The sequence below is a fragment of the Bombina bombina genome, chromosome 5, assembly GCF_027579735.1.
Source record: "Bombina bombina isolate aBomBom1 chromosome 5, aBomBom1.pri, whole genome shotgun sequence".
Taxonomy (NCBI): domain Eukaryota; kingdom Metazoa; phylum Chordata; class Amphibia; order Anura; family Bombinatoridae; genus Bombina; species Bombina bombina.
This window is the reverse complement of record NC_069503.1, coordinates 639,526,296-639,543,523: the sequence shown is the minus strand read 5'-3', so window position 1 is coordinate 639,543,523 and position 17,228 is coordinate 639,526,296. Positions and strand designations below refer to the sequence as shown.

Here is a 17,228-nt window from a genome sequence, read left to right as displayed (position 1 = left end):
AATGGTGCCACTTTTGTTCACAATGAACACCCAGAATGAATGTAGATTCCAGGGGCCTGACAAAACAAACAGCCCAGCAATCATGCCTGTAATTAATAATCATTACTTGCTTAGTAATGGATACCAGACTTCTCATTCCTCCAGTGGACTCTGGAGAATTGTGAGATTGAAATAATATATATAGCAAAATTTTGAAAAAAATAATTTATTAAGCTTATATTTAAAGGGACACTAAAGGCAGAAAAAAACTCTTCTTCAATCGATATATTCATATGTAACAATTATATATGTAAAGCGCTTACTGTGTCATATTATTACCATTATCAAGATATGTTTCTGTAAAATTGTATTGTTTTCCAAACCCACCACTCGCAGTTTCTTTAGCATCCACGAATCAGCTATGATAACCTGAGTTATCAAAATGTCGGTATTCGTCCGTAATGCGCATGCGCGATCTTATGAAATCATCATATGATATGTCACTCTCCATCTATACATCAAGTGCGGTCTCAAAGGTACATTCTGCGCATGCGCAAGTTACCAAACCGCAATGCGCATGCGCACAGTGACGAAATGGGCATATAATGTTATGCATGAAAATATATAGTGTTTGGACATAGTTACCGCAATGCAGTGACTAAAGACCGCTGCTCCATAACCGGACAGGAATCGCCGGAAATCAACCCGATTGAGTACGATCGGGTTGATTGACTCCTCCCTGCTGGCGGCCCATTGGCCATGAGTCTGCAGGGGTTGGCGTTGCACAAGCAGCTCTTGTGAGCTCCTGGTGCAATGCTGAATACGGAGAGCGTATTGCTCTCCGCATTCAGCGATGCCTTGCGGACCTGATCCTGTTATTGAAATAGTCAACCCATACAAACAAACGGATTTAATAAAATATCTCAATTTTCTGTATTTATATGTAAAAGAACACAAAAAGGTCCCATAAAAACAAATAATTAATTTCTCAATATACTTATCTTTCAAATGCTCTAATGGAAAATAAATTAATTAAAAAGCCTGCATAATCAAACAGCTTATAACATTACTTACTGGACTCATCCTCCCCACTCATCCAGCACTGGCTCTTCCATTATAGCGCGCTACAGACAATCGGAAGCTGTAACGCTAGCATCTGTAAAGAGTAGTGCACGCTCTTGCTGCCTTCTCTCCTCCTCTGCTCAAGTGTCTGGTCCTACATAATCTCATTTACATTTGTCACTAACTGGCTACAGCTAAAAGAGAGAGGAACATAAATCCCATTAGCTTAGCAAGAGGTTAAACCGTGAACTAACTGTTCTTAAAGTGAATGTAAATTTTAAAGCTAAAGTGCCCGTTTTTTAAAAATTCAATTAAAAACAGGGGCACTATGCCAGCTTCCTCCGGTCGTGGCAAAACCATTTCTGACGTCAGAAATGATGGATCGGTCATCCTCCAATCACGGCTTCCCCCCCGGGGAATCAGTATCGGATTCAATGCCGTGATTGGAGGAAGCCGGATTCCTCATATATAGACCCAGGAAGAGGCTTTGTAACCGGCAGAACTGGAGCGGCTGTCAAGTTTAAAAGGTATTTTTCTCAGCACAAGTGAAATGTACATTTTTATGAATTAAAGTGCCCCGTTTTTATTCAAATTTTTAAAAACAGGACACTTTAGCATCAAAATTTACATTCACTTTAATTTGCAAAACCTTATGAATTGTGCTAACAATTTACAATGTTAAATAATGTCAAAACATTCCTGTATCATGTGACAGCCATCAGCCAATCACAAATGCATATATGTATATTCTGTGAATACTCAGTAGGAGCTGGTGTCTTCAAAAGTGTAAATATAAAAAGACTGTGCCGTTTTGTTAATGGAAGGACATTGGAAAGTTGTTTAAAATTGCATGCTCTATTTGAATCATGAAAGTTTAATTTTGACTTGAGTATCCCTTTAAGTATTTTATGCAAAATAATTAGCATTTTTTATTGCACATATAATAAGTTGATCTGCATTGAGACACATTTGGATATTTTTTCTTTCTAAGGGTCTGATGATAAATGTATCATTATAATATTGCTATTTTGTAAAGCTATCCATATCACACATAAAATGTGCAGGTGTAATGTTTTAAACTGATTAAAGGGACATAATACTCATATGCTGAATCACTTGAAACTAATGCAGTATAACTGTAAAAAGATGACAGGAAAATATCACCTGAGCATCTCTATGTAAAAAAGGAAGATATTTTACCTCACAATTTCCTCAGCTCAGCAGAGTAAGTTCTGTGTAAAAAGTTATACTCAGCTGCTCCCAGCTGTAGGTAAAAAAAAATAAAAAAATGAAGAAATGAACTGCAGCCAATCAGCATAAACAGTGCTGAGGTCATGAACTCTTCTACTGTGATCTCATGAGATTTGACTTAAAGGACCAGTAAACACAGTAGATTTGCATAATCAACAAATGATGCAAGATAACAAGACAATACAATAGCATTTACTCTGAATTTCAAATGAGTAGGAGATTCTTTTCTAACACATTTCAAAGTTATGTATATTTTCACTCCTCCTGTACCATGTGATAGCAATCAGCCAATCACAAAATGAATATACGTATAGTCTGAGTTCTTGCACATGCTCAGTGTAAAAAAAAGTGTAAATATAAAAGACTGTGACTTACACAAAACTTACTGCGCTAGCTGTCTGTACAATTTATAAAAATAATTGACCCCAAATAACTGGTGGTAAAAATAAAACTTCAATAGGAGTGTAATATATACTTAATATCAGTATTGGTACCTCTAAGATTTATATCTGTCTTAAATAGTCACAATATGCTTAATATAGATATCACGATCAATATAGTTGCAGTTAAACACACTTAAATTACATATTAAAACATAAAAAATACCATCAGGCACTTACTTCATGACTTAAGGAGTAAGGTAAAAATAATACCAGTAATGTAATAACTCCACTAGGATCTCTTCTATCCTCTCAGTGAATTTCTCCTTAACTTTTGAGGTGGTGGTGCTGCTCCTTCTCACAGGGTGCGCTGACTTTAACACACTGGAACGAAAAAAGCACAGAGCGCATCCACCACTCAAGGTGAATCAAATAACAATTTATTCAGAGCACATAATATGTTGCACTTACAAGAAGTATTAAAAAATGAAGCCTTTATAAAACAAATTTGACCCATGAGTGCCTCTACAAACGACACGGAGGAGCAGCCTGTCGTTTGTAGAGACACTCACTACTGTTTCCTGCAGCCGCATTGGAACTCAAAAGAAACTGGGAGAAAAAGCCTGCAAGTCCTTTGAGCTGACGGGTCAAATTTGTTTTATAAAGGCTTCATTTTTTAATACTTCTTGTAAGTGCAACATATTATGTGCTCTGAATAAATTGTTATTTGATTCACCTTGAGTGGTGGATGCGCTCTGTGCTTTTTTCGTTCCAGTGCACATTTTTTTTAATGGAAGTAAATTGGAAAGTTGTTTAAAATTACATGCTGTATCTGAATCATGAAAATTGAATAAAACCTGAGTGTCCCTTTAACTCTCATGAGATTTCATAGTAAACTTCCTTAAACTGAATAGGGAAATAACATGAGAGTGCACGAGGCTCAATCCCTTAGATGTCCATGGACAGACATACTGATTTGCTGCTTAAAGTCCTTTACAATGGGATGTGGCTACTGAGGAATTTTTTAGGTAAAATATCTTTCTTTCTCCAACATAGGTGTGTCCGGTCCACGGCGTCATCCTTACTTGTGGGATATTCTCCTCCCCAACAGGAAATGGCAAAGAGCCCAGCAAAGCTGGTCACATGATCCCTCCTAGGCTCCGCCTACCCCAGTCATTCTCTTTGCCGTTGTACAGGCAACATCTCCACGGAGATGGCTTAGAGTTTTTTAGTGTTTAACTGTAGTTTTTATTATTCAATCAAGAGTTTGTTATTTTGAAATAGTGCTGGTATGTACTATTTACTCAGAAACAGAAAAGAGATGAAGATTTCTGTTTGTATGAGGAAAATGATTTTAGCAACCGTAACTAAAATCCATGGCTGTTCCACACAGGACTGTTGAGAGCTACTAACTTCAGTTGGGGGAACAGTATGCAGTCTCTTGCTGCTTGAGGTATGACACATTCTAACAAGACGATGTAATGCTGGAAGCTGTCATTTTCCCTATGGGATCCGGTAAGCCATGTTTATTACGATCATAAATAAGGGCTTCACAAGGGCTTATTAAGACTGTAGACTTTTCTGGGCTAAATCGATTCATTATTAACACATATTTAGCCTTGAGGAATCATTTTATCTGGGTATTTTGATATAAGAATATCGGCAGGCACTGTATTAGACACCTTATTACTTAGGGACTTTCCCAAAGCATAAGCAGAGCCTCATTTTCGCGCCGGTGTGGCGCACTTGTTTTTGAGAGGCATGGCATGCAGTCGCATGTGTGAGGAGCTCTGATACTTAGAAAAGACTTTCTGAAGGCATCATTTGGTATCGTATTCCCCTTTGGGCTTGGTTGGGTCTCAGCAAAGCAGATACCAGGGACTGTAAAGGGGTTAAAGTTTAAAACGGCTCCGGTTCCGTTATTTTAAGGGTTAAAGCTTCCAAATTTGGTGTGCAATACTTTTAAGGCTTTAAGACACTGTGGTGAAAATTTGGTGAATTTTGTACAATTCCTTCATGTTTTTTCGCAATTGCAGTAATAAAGTGTGTTCAGTTTAAAATTTAAAGTGACAGTAACGGTTTTATTTTAAAACGTTTTTGTACTTTGTTATCAAGTTTATGCCTGTTTAACATGTCTGAACTACCAGATAGACTGTGTTCTGAATGTGGGGAAGCCAGAATTCCTATTCATTTAAATAAATGTGATTTATGTGATAATGACAATGATGCCCAAGATGATTCCTCAAGTGAGGGGAGTAAGCATGGTACTGCATCATTCCCTCCTTCGTCTACACGAGTCTTGCCCACTCAGGAGGCCCCTAGTACATCTAGCGCGCCAATACTCCTTACTATGCAACAATTAACGGCTGTAATGGATAATTCTGTCAAAAACATTTTAGCCAGAATGAACACTTGTCAGCGTAAGCGCGGCTGCTCTGTTTTAGATACTGAAGAGCATGGCAACGCTGATACTAATATCTCTGAAGGGCCCCTAACCCAGTCTGATGGGGCCAGGGAGGTTTTGTCTGAGGGAGAAATTACTGATTCAGGGAACATTTCTCAACAGGCTGAACTTGATGTGATTGCATTTAAATTTAAGTTGGAACATCTCCGCATTCTGCTCAAGGAGGTATTATCCACTCTGGATGATTGTGACAAGTTGGTCATCCCAGAGAAACTATGTAAAATGGACAAGTTCCTAGAGGTGCCGGGGCTCCCAGAAGCTTTTCCTATACCCAAGCGGGTGGCGGACATTGTTAATAAAGAATGGGAAAGGCCCGGTATTCCTTTCGTCCCTCCCCCCATATTTAAAAAATTGTTTCCTTTGGTCGACCCCAGAAAGGACTTATGGCAGACAGTCCCCAAGGTCGAGGGAGCGGTTTCCACTTTAAACAAACGCACCACTATACCCATAGAGGATAGTTGTGCTTTCAAAGATCCTATGGATAAAAAATTAGAAGGTTTGCTTAAAAAGATGTTTGTTCAGCAGGGTTACCTTCTACAACCAATTGCATGCATTGTCCCTGTCGCTACAGCCGCATGTTTCTGGTTCGATGAGCTGATAAAGGCGGTCGATAGTGATTCTCCTCCTTATGAGGAGATTATGGACAGAATCAATGCTCTCAAATTGGCTAATTCTTTCACCCTAGACGCCACTTTGCAATTGGCTAGGTTAGCGGCTAAGAATTCTGGGTTTGCTATTGTGGCGCGCAGAGCGCTTTGGTTGAAATCTTGGTCGGCTGATGCGTCTTCCAAGAACAAGCTACTTAACATTCCTTTCAAGGGGAAAACGCTGTTTGGCCCTGACTTGAAAGAGATTATCTCTGATATCACTGGGGGTAAGGGCCACGCCCTTCCTCAGGATCGGCCTTTCAAGGCAAAAAATAAACCTAATTTTCGTCCCTTTCGTAGAAACGGACCAGCCCGAGGTGCTACGTCCTCTAAGCAAGAGGGTAATACTTCTCAAGCCAAGCCAGCTTGGAGACCAATGCAAGGCTGGAACAAGGGAAAGCAGGCCAAGAAACCTGCCACTGCTACCAAGACTGCATGAAATGTTGGCCCCCGATCCGGGACCGGATCTGGTGGGGGGCAGACTCTCTCTCTTCGCTCAGGCTTGGGCAAGAGATGTTCTGGATCCTTGGGCGCTAGAAATAGTCTCCCAAGGTTATCTTCTGGAATTCAAGGGACTTCCCCCAAGGGGGAGGTTCCACAGGTCTCAGTTGTCTTCAGACCACATAAAAAGACAGGCATTCTTACATTGTGTAGAAGACCTGTTAAAAATGGGAGTGATTCATCCTGTTCCATTAAGAGAACAAGGGATGGGGTTCTACTCCAATCTGTTCATAGTTCCCAAAAAAGAGGGAACGTTCAGACCAATCTTAGATCTCAAGATCTTAAACAAGTTTCTCAAGGTTCCATCGTTCAAGATGGAAACCATTCGAACTATTCTTCCTTCCATCCAGGAAGGTCAATTCATGACCACGGTGGATTTAAAGGATGCGTATCTACATATTCCTATCCACAAGGAACATCATCGGTTCCTAAGGTTCGCATTCCTGGACAAGCATTACCAGTTCGTGGCGCTTCCTTTCGGATTAGCCACTGCTCCAAGGATTTTCACAAAGGTACTAGGGTCCCTTCTAGCTGTGCTAAGACCAAGGGGCATTGCTGTAGTACCTTACTTGGACGACATTCTGATTCAAGCGTCGTCCCTTCCTCAAGCAAAGGCTCACACGGACATCGTCCTGGCCTTTCTCAGATCTCACGGATGGAAAGTGAACGTGGAAAAGAGTTCTCTATCTCCGTCAACAAGGGTTCCCTTCTTGGGAACAATAATAGACTCCTTAGAAATGAGGATATTTCTGACAGAGGCCAGAAAAACAAAGCTTCTAGACTCTTGTCGGATACTTCATTCCGTTCCTCTTCCTTCCATAGCTCAGTGCATGGAAGTGATCGGGTTGATGGTAGCGGCTATGGACATAGTTCCTTTTGCGCGCATTCATCTAAGACCATTACAACTGTGCATGCTCAGTCAGTGGAATGGGGATTATACAGACTTGTCTCCGAAGATACAAGTGAATCAGAGGACCAGAGACTCACTCCGTTGGTGGCTGTCCCTGGACAACCTGTCACGAGGGATGACATTCCGCAGACCAGAGTGGGTCATTGTCACGACCGACGCCAGTCTGATGGGCTGGGGCGCGGTCTGGGGATCCCTGAAAGCTCAGGGTCTTTGGTCTCGGGAAGAATCTCTTCTACCGATAAATATTCTGGAACTGAGAGCGATATTCAATGCTCTCAAGGCTTGGCCTCAGCTAGCGAGGGCCAAGTTCATACGGTTTCAATCAGACAACATGACAACTGTTGCGTACATCAACCATCAGGGGGGAACAAGGAGTTCCCTAGCGATGGAAGAAGTGACCAAAATCATTCTATGGGCGGAGTCTCACTCCTGCCACCTGTCCGCTATCCACATCCCAGGAGTGGAAAATTGGGAAGCGGATTTTCTGAGTCGTCAGACATTGCATCCGGGGGAGTGGGAACTCCATCCGGAAATCTTTGCCCAAGTCACTCAGCTGTGGGGCATTCCAGACATGGATCTGATGGCCTCTCGTCAGAACTTCAAAGTTCCTTGCTACGGGTCCAGATCCAGGGATCCCAAGGCGGCTCTAGTGGATGCACTAGTAGCACCTTGGACCTTCAAACTAGCTTATGTGTTCCCGCCGTTCCCTCTCATCCCCAGGCTGGTAGCCAGGATCAATCAGGAGAGGGCGTCGGTGATCTTGATAGCTCCTGCGTGGCCACGCAGGACTTGGTATGCAGATCTGGTGAATATGTCATCGGCTCCACCTTGGAAGCTACCTTTGAGACGAGACCTTCTTGTTCAGGGTCCGTTCGAACATCCGAACCTGGTTTCACTCCAGCTGACTGCTTGGAGATTGAACGCTTGATCTTATCGAAGCGAGGGTTCTCAGATTCTGTTATCGATACTCTTGTTCAGGCCAGAAAGCCTGTAACTAGAAAGATTTACCACAAAATTTGGAAAAAATATATCTGTTGGTGTGAATCTAAAGGATTCCCTTGGGACAAGGTTAAGATTCCTAAGATTCTATCCTTCCTTCAAGAAGGATTGGAAAAAGGATTATCTGCAAGTTCCCTGAAGGGACAGATTTCTGCCTTGTCTGTGTTACTTCACAAAAAGCTGGCAGCTGTGCCAGATGTTCAAGCCTTTGTTCAGGCTCTGGTTAGAATTAAACCTGTTTACAAACCTTTGACTCCTCCTTGGAGTCTCAATTTAGTTCTTTCAGTTCTTCAGGGGGTTCCGTTTGAACCCTTACATTCCGTTGATATTAAGTTATTATCTTGGAAAGTTTTGTTTTTAGTTGCAATCTCTTCTGCTAGAAGAGTTTCAGAATTATCTGCTCTGCAGTGTTCTCCTCCTTATCTGGTGTTCCATGCAGATAAGGTGGTTTTACGTACTAAACCTGGTTTTCTTCCAAAGGTTGTTTCTAACAAAAACATTAACCAGGAGATTATCGTACCTTCTCTGTGTCCGAAACCAGTTTCAAAGAAGGAACGTTTGTTGCACAATTTGGATGTTGTTCGCGCTCTAAAATTCTATTTAGATGCTACAAAGGATTTTAGACAAACATCTTCCTTGTTTGTTGTTTATTCTGGTAAAAGGAGAGGTCAAAAAGCAACTTCTACCTCTCTCTCTTTTTGGATTAAAAGCATCATCAGATTGGCTTACGAGACTGCCGGACGGCAGCCTCCCGAAAGAATCACAGCTCATTCCACTAGGGCTGTGGCTTCCACATGGGCCTTCAAGAACGAGGCTTCTGTTGATCAGATATGTAGGGCAGCGACTTGGTCTTCACTGCACACTTTTACCAAATTTTACAAGTTTGATACTTTTGCTTCTTCTGAGGCTATTTTTGGGAGAAAGGTTTTGCAAGCCGTGGTGCCTTCCATTTAGGTGACCTGATTTGCTCCCTCCCTTCATCCGTGTCCTAAAGCTTTGGTATTGGTTCCCACAAGTAAGGATGACGCCGTGGACCGGACACACCTATGTTGGAGAAAACAGAATTTATGTTTACCTGATAAATTACTTTCTCCAACGGTGTGTCCGGTCCACGGCCCGCCCTGGTTTTTTTAATCAGGTCTGATAATTTATTTTCTTTAACTACAGTCACCACGGTACCATATGGTTTCTCCTATGCAAATATTCCTCCTTAACGTCGGTCGAATGACTGGGGTAGGCGGAGCCTAGGAGGGATCATGTGACCAGCTTTGCTGGGCTCTTTGCCATTTCCTGTTGGGGAGGAGAATATCCCACAAGTAAGGATGACGCAGTGGACCGGACACACCGTTGGAGAAAGTAATTTATCAGGTAAACATAAATTCTGTTTTTTTACATAGAGATGTTCAGGTGATATTTTCTAGTCAGCTTTTTACAGCTATGCTGCATCAAGTGTTTCAATATTTGGGTATCATGGCCCTTTAAATCAGTGTTTGAAGGTAATGTCACAAAGAGATGTTTGAGTATACTTCACTAAGTGATGTGAGGGTTCTCTTCCATTAGTAAAATAAATCTATTTGAGCTGGAACTTAATATATATACTGTGCATGTGTATACAATGAGGCCAATTTATCAAATATATCAAATGTCTGTCGGACCAGTTCCGACAGACATCGCTGAATGCGGAGAGCAATGCGGTGAGCTGCTGGTGCAATGCCCCCCCCTGCATACTCACGGCCAATCAGCCGCCAGCAGGGGGTGTCAATCAACCCGATCGTACTCGATCGGGTTGAATTCCGGCAATGTCTGTCCGCCTGCTCAGAGCAGACGGACAGGGTTATGAAGCAGCGGTCTTTAGATCGCTGTTTCATAACTGCTGTTTCTGGCGAGCCTGCAGGCTCGCCAGAAACACAGGGCCTCAAGCTCCATTTGGAGCTTGATAGATAGGCCCCAATGTGTTATTTATATGCATTATGTTGTAAAATTGTTTATTGTATAACTTAACTAATCATTACTGTAAAAAATTGCTATTTTTGTTTAGGAACAAGATTAGCAGAACAGCATATTAATATCTAGCAGAAGAAACTGGCTGTCACTTTTCCTGTTTATATTAGTGGGCTTTAGAACGATGGCACACTATAAAGCTGGGTTTTTTGTTGTTGTTTTTTTTATTCTTTCATTCAAACTATTGAGCCACTTCATTTGCACCAGACTGTAAGGACTCGCTATATAGAGCAGATTTACTTACAGGAACATCTCCACACATACTGTACAAGTCTCACCACTCTTTCATTGGCGAGATGAGAATTTTTAAGAAATAAATGTTTTACTGTAAAAATTAGTTTGCATTTAGCATATAACAAAACATAATCTATTTTCAAATTTACAAAAACGCACATTATAACTTCTGAAAACATTGTTTTCAAGATATGCCCCCTGCTGACATTTACAAGCATTAGCAAACATTTCAGAATGGTTTAAGGTAGTGAGACCTATACTTTAATATAGAGACAACATCACCAATCTTTTGTATGTCGAGGGAAAGCCCACTTAAATTTTAGAACATTTTAAATGGCCTGAAAATTGCGAGACTGATTAAACAAAAATTAACATTTCTCATTAGATGCTGCAATCCTTTAATCATCGGGCCCTTACATTGATGGGGACTAACCCACTTTGCCCTTGATGGATATAGCTGCACCTTAACTGATATGGGGCACATAGACCAAAACATACATTTGGAGTCAGTTGTACCAATATTCTGTTGAGAGAATTGCCTGGAATTTGTGGCCTGGTAGTCCTTCTGGATGTGAAAGCACAAGTGAGCTAAACAACGGCAAGCTACCAAGCTCAACCCATCCCCAGTTGACGGATTCTCTTTTCTAGTTCTCTATCCACAAACATTACGTAGTCCTCATCATTACTAAATCAAATAGCTGGATTGCTTTCTCTTCTGTCAATGCTCTTGAAAGCTCTATGAAACAAGTGTCTTTAACTAGATTTTCATGTTTTATACAATACACAGTTTGGTTGGTGATTCAAATGGATTAGAATAGCTTAGAAAATGTTTTACATAGCAAACTTTTCTGGATTGGACAGATGGTCAAGATTGGAGAACATGGCTCTCATCCCATCTTCACATTGTCTTTGCCAGCCTTCTTTTTGCTCTGTTTCTGCATTTCTATTTACAGTTATTTTGTAGTAGAAATTACCTTTGTAATATATTTCATTTAATTTACTACAAGTATCCCGACCTAGATATAGTAACCTTAGTGTCATCCTTGTTATTGAATCTCTCCATGTGATAGTAAGATTCAGTATTCATTTTGGCATTCATTTTAGATCAGTATTTCTCAGTAGCCTTTCCAGGGACCACTGCCAGTTTGTGAGCTTTTATCTTTAGGTCGCTATAGTGGGAAAAAAATAGTACTAAGGAAATGGAAAAACACTGAGAAACTGATGTGCCTGAGAAAGAAAGAAAGAAAGAATCATTGATGTATATATATTATTAATCATATGTTCAAATAGATAAGTATTATTGCTTTGTGAAATCCCAGACTCATTTTTTTTTAATTAAGTGAAATCCCAAAGCTTTATAATATAGTACATATGGATAAAAATATATATATAAAAATTATAAACATAGAAACAATATATTCAAGTGTTTTCTAATCTTTAAAAATGTAGATTGGATTGAAGTGAAAATAAATTCAACATTTTACAAATTGTGCAACTTGTGCTTATGTACTATATATTTTTGTATACATCAATTCAGAATTAAATGTTTGTAACAGGAACATATATTGGGGCAATCTGAAAGTGTTCATAAAGCTGTAAGTAGTGTGATCAAACACTATTATTGGTATAACATAATGATTTTATTTAAATTCTTTTTATTGAGTAGAGACTGTAAATAAACAACATCAATGACATGGCATAGAAAAAAACATTGAAACTTATAGAAATCTTACAGATAATGCATAAAAATACAGACTCTGAATTTTCTTAAGGAGGGGGGAGAGAAAAAGAAAAATAAAAAAAAAAAAAAGAAAAAAAAATAAAAAAAAAAAAATGGGTAAGTGTATTATTAACAGGGTATAATTGAAAAATTTCAATTAACAACAATTTACGTTCACACGTGTGTCCAGTCTCAGAGGGTGAGTTAAATTATTTGTAGCTGTGGGTGTTATCTTCCAGAATTTAATATATTTCAGCCAAACTATATCCTCGTTTTGCCGGTATTTTTGTTGCTGTGCTAAAGGGAATGTGTATTTTTAATATATTCATCCCATATTGCTTGAAGCATTATGAAGCTTTCCGTATTTCCCTTTTTATATAGAGAGTATTCCTCTAGTTCTAACAACTCAGTGACTTTGTCCCTCCACTTTGCTATTGTAGGCACCTCTTTTTGTTTCCAGGATTTTGCTATCAGCATTTTGACACTGTTGGTAAATATGCGAAATAAGGGCAAGAGATGTTTGGAGGGTAATTTGAAAGATTTGTTCAAGAGCCAGATCAGAGGATCTGGTGGGATAGTTATTTTTAGAATTTGCTCTATCTCATGAATAATTTCGTACCAGTAATGGTTTAAGCGCGAACACCACCACCACATGTGTCCCATACCGCTCCCTACATGTCCGCATCTCCAACATCTATTGCTTACTTTGGGGTATGAACGGTGAAGTCGTCTAGGGGTTAGATACCAGCAATGCAAAATTTTGTAATTCGTTTCTGTGATAGAGGCTGAAGTAGAGGATTTTTTTGTATTTGTAAATATGTTGGTCGCAGTCTGCGGGAGAATAATTGTGCCTAATTCTCGTTCCCACATCTCTACTGAGTGTGGAAGATTGCCTGGGGGTGGTTGAGTGATGAGTTTATATAAGATGGAGAGGGTGTGTTTAATTGGGGAGCTCATAAGGAATAATTTCTCCAGATTAGTTGGTGGACGAACCATGTTGCTTTTATGTTTATGGGTATTTATGTAATTATGCAATCTTCTATAGGAATACCAATTTTTCGCCCAGTCAAAGCCTTTGTCAATTAATTGTTCTTGTGGGCATATTGTTTCATTGTTGGTTACTTGGTAGATATTAAGGTCTCGGGGTGTCGGATTCATGGTGTCTGAATGAAGTAGTGTTGAGATTGAGAATTCAGTGTTGTGTAGGAGTGAGGTCAATGGCCCCGGACTGGAAGATAGGTATGGGTAGTGCAGTGAGGTTGAAGTCCATTGGGATACAGTTTCTTTTGTGATTGGGTTGGTTATCAGTCTGGTTTTTTCAGTAAAATCGGGTCTCCAACATAAGTTATTCAGTGGTATGTCTGGGCCTAAGTATTGTTCAAGTCTCACCCACCTCCGCTGAGTCTCACCTACCCTCCAATCCAGAATCCTCTGTAGGAATATGGAGCTTCTGTAAGCCTCCAGGTTGGGCATCCCTAAACCCCCATGAGCTCGTGGCAAAAGCATAGTGGTCTTATTTATTCTAGGTATTTTCCTTTGCCACACGTATGAGCTAAATAAATTGTGTATCTGGGAGAGGTATCTAGTAGGCAACATGATTGGGATCGCTTCCATTATATAGAGGAGTCTAGGGAAGATATTCATCTTTAGCGTGTTAATGCGTCCCCACCAGGTTAGTTTTTTTGATCCCCAGGAAGACAGGTCTCTCATTATTATTGATTTGATTGGAAGGTAATTTACCTGGAATATCTTATCAAAGTCGTCGGGTAGGTATACCCCTAAATATTTCATCGACCCTTTGCACCATTTATAAGGGCAGTTGTTTTTGATTGAGTTAATTGAACTATCTTGTAAGTTGAAACTTAGTATTTCAGATTTGTTCTGGTTTATCAAGAAGTTCGTTAGGTTCTGAAAAATAGAGAATTCCTTCATTAACTGGGGTATAGATTTTTCTGGATTGGTGAGGGTGAGAAGGATGTCATCAGCATATAGAGATAGTTTAAAAGTTTCCTGACCAATTGTGATTCCGGTTATTTCATGGTTGTTTCTAATTTTCGTGGCTAATGTTTCTATGAAAAGCGCAAAAAGTAAGGGAGACAGTGGGCAGCCCTGACGTGTACCGTTCTTTATCTCTATGGGGTTTGATAACGTGCCATTAACTGCAATGCGGGCACCGGGTGATGTGTACAGTGCTAATATACGCTTTATTGTGGTAGGGCTAAGGCCGAATGTCTCTAGGGAGGCTTTCAAGAATGACCAATTGACCCGGTCGAAGGCCTTTTCAGCATCTGTTGATACTATTACTGAAGGGATTTTAGAAGTGGTAATGTGCCAAATTAAGTGAATGTTTCGGACTGTGTTATCTTTTGCCTCTCGGCCGGGTACAAAGCCCACCTGATCATTATGTATAAGAGTGGGGAGGAATTTATTTAATCGGTTTGCAATTATTTTCGCGAAGATCTTAATATCTGTGTTGATGAGTGAGATTGGGCGGTAGTTTGTTATTTGGTCAGATGGTTTGTTGGGTTTCAGAAGTACTGAAATGTGAGCTTGGAGTGAGGTCGGGGAGAACCCTTCATTTTGGTCTATGCTTTGATAATATCTCAGTAAGAAGGGGGAAAGGATTTCTTTAAATTGCTTGTAGTATGAGTTACCGAAACCATCTGGGCCTGGGGCCTTCCCTGAGGGGAGAGATGAGATAGCGTCAAGAAGCTCTTCGTCAGAGAATGGTAAATCTAATTCATCGCTCTGGTCTTTGGTAAGTTTGGGCAACGCTAAGGAGGAGAGATAGTTTGATATTTCTTCAGGGTTAGGGTCAGTAGTGTTATTTCTGATATTGTATAGTTTATCATAGTATTCTTTGAATGCTTGTGTGATATCAGCAGTAGTAGAGTGTAAGGTACCGTTATTACCACGGACCTTCATTACATAATGTCTGTTTGTTTTATGTTTTAGCTGGCGCGCAAGCAATCTCCCCTGTTTATTGGCACCTTCATAGTACATCTTTCTGAGGAAAAGGGCCTTTCTTTTAGCCTCTTCGCCCAAGAAAAGCGTAAGCTGGCTTCTTTTATGTGTAATGCTATCTAGTAGTGAGGTACTAGTTGGATGGTTTTTATGGATATCTTGTAGTTTCGCAATGTCCTCTAAGAGGGAGTTAAGATAATTGTTCTGTTGTTTGTGTTTGGCGGCTTTTAGGGCGATGAGATAACATAATGATTTTATATATTTATGTTGTAAAATGAACAGACAAGAGATACTTAGCTTGATGAATCAGCATCCAGAGAGCACCTGACATTTGACCTTGAACCTTTGTGTGCACACAGCCTAGCACAGGACTTCAGCTTTTTCAGGCTTAAAGGGACATGCTACCAACATTTTTTCTTTTATGATTTAGAAAGAGAATGCAATTTTAAACATCTTTCTAATTTACTTATATTATCTAATTTGTTTTATTCTCTTGATATTCTTTAATGAAAAGCATATCTAGATATGCTCACTAGCTGCTGATTGGTTGCTGCACATAGAAGCATTGTGTGATTGACTCACCATGTGCATTGCTTTTTCTTCAACTAAGGATATTTAAAAAATGAAGCAAAATAAATAAGGGAAGTAAATTGTAATGTTGTTTAAATTTCTATTCTCTATCTGAATCATGAAAGAAAGATTTTGGGTTTAGTGGCCCTTTAAGCATTTATCTGTTTTGAAAACACCAGTATCATAAGAATGAGACAGTAAAGTGGGCAAGGGCGACGGGCGCTATCAAGTATTAACTATTTCTCTGCTACATCACAGTTGAAAATCACTGCAATAAATTATTGAAAAATTGGCTTAATAGCTACTTTATAAAAAAAATCTTTCTAACTTAAAGAACATTCAAGCTTAAATAAATAAAATGGTTCAATAAATAACAGACATTGTGTGACATAGCTGTAATTTTTAAAAATTTCTGCTAAAATTATAATGTTTCTCATGCATGCGATTCATTGACGATGCAGTTGTAGGCCACATGTATATGTGTTTACTCTCCCCCCCCCCCCCTCACCCCAGTACTTGGAGCATGAGCTGGATGCATTTGATGACTTTTAACAAAAGCATTTTTGCAAACTCATATTGCTAAAATACTTATGGTGGTATTTGAAATGATCTACTGTACATTTCAGATTCCCCTTTTATGTCCTAATGCATGTCACATACAATGCAGGTTATAAACAATGATCTTTGTACTCTGTATTATTTAGGTTACTTTAAATTACTATTAGCAAATTACCCCACTATCAAACAGAATTATAGGGCACAGAAAGGGGTTTTAGCACTCTACCTCTAAGAAATAATGAATATAGTTAAAATATAACTTTTAATGTATAAAAATGAAACATACAGAACACCCTGTTACACTCTGTCTATTTGTAACACTGAGAAAGGCCATTAACAGGCCGAAACGCATTTGTTAGTCACGGTCTGTACACCCCTGGCACCTGAAGCCGACGTCTGCTGTTATCGGCCAGGAAACAGGGGTGTGTGCAACCAATAGTGTTGTTTTTATGTGATGGTTGGTATCGTAACAGGGTGTCCTGTACATTTTATTTTTATACATTAAAAGTTATATTTTAACTATATTCATTATTTCTTAGAGGTAGAGTGCTAAAACCCCTTTCTGTGCCCTATAATTTTCACTTTGATAGTGGGGTAATTTGCTAATAGTATTATTTTGAGGGTAGCACCAGCCCTAGCTTTGACCGTTCATAGTGCCAGTATTTCTTTTACTTTATATACTTTAAATTACTGTCATCAAAAAATGTAACAATCTCTTGGGCAGTTTCAGAAATCTGTCTTTAACTTTAAGTTTTCAAAACAAACAGTTACATTTTTTTCCCCCAGTCCCTTTGGTTTCTGTTCTTTATACAGAAATACAGTAGGGAATACGCTAACATTCCTTCCACCAAAAAAATATAAAAAATCTCATGATCATACAAGTAAAAATAAACAAAAAATAAAATGGGAATAAAATACTCAAATATAACAATACAGTAGTGTGTGAAAAATTAAATGCTTGAAATGTGGCAATTTGAGAATTTGAAAA

General features: G+C 39.4%; 1 protein-coding gene across 1 annotated transcript in view; it reads left to right on the top strand.

Annotated features, from left to right (window-relative positions):
* MYO10 (myosin X) overlaps nt 1-17,228 on the top strand; it is a 457,205-nt gene that overhangs the window by 72,341 nt on the left and 367,636 nt on the right.